Below are 432 nucleotides of genomic sequence, written 5' to 3'. Positions count from 1 at the left end.
TCAAAAGTCCTAAATTGGGCAATATATTATATAGTTTCACTAATTACAAGAGATTATTATAGTGAGTATCAGTACAATAATTTGAAAAGAAAGAGAAAGTAGACTCTTCCTAGTATAAAGTAAATGACTAAAATTGACATAAAAGTAATCAAAAGCTAGAAGAGAATAAATACCACAGAAGAGATTAGCAAATTTATTTTACTAATAAAGGCACCTAGATGTGGTTTCCTAACTGAGTTATAGTTAACCTTTAGCGAGCTGGGGACTTCCAATAATATGTCAACTATTCCCCCAACTTGGACCTCCACTTTCATTTTATGAGTCAGCTTAATGCCCAAACCCAGAGATATGGCTCCAAAAATAAAAATTAAGCCATATCAATTAGGAGTATAAATAATTCTAAATGAAATGCTATCAAATACAATCCAGAAA

The sequence above is a fragment of the Ursus americanus genome, chromosome 25 (genome assembly GCF_024610735.1).
Source record: "Ursus americanus isolate L20-20 chromosome 25, mUrsAme1.1.p, whole genome shotgun sequence".
NCBI classification, from domain to species: domain Eukaryota; kingdom Metazoa; phylum Chordata; class Mammalia; order Carnivora; family Ursidae; genus Ursus; species Ursus americanus.
Note: the sequence above shows the minus strand (reverse complement) of the source record.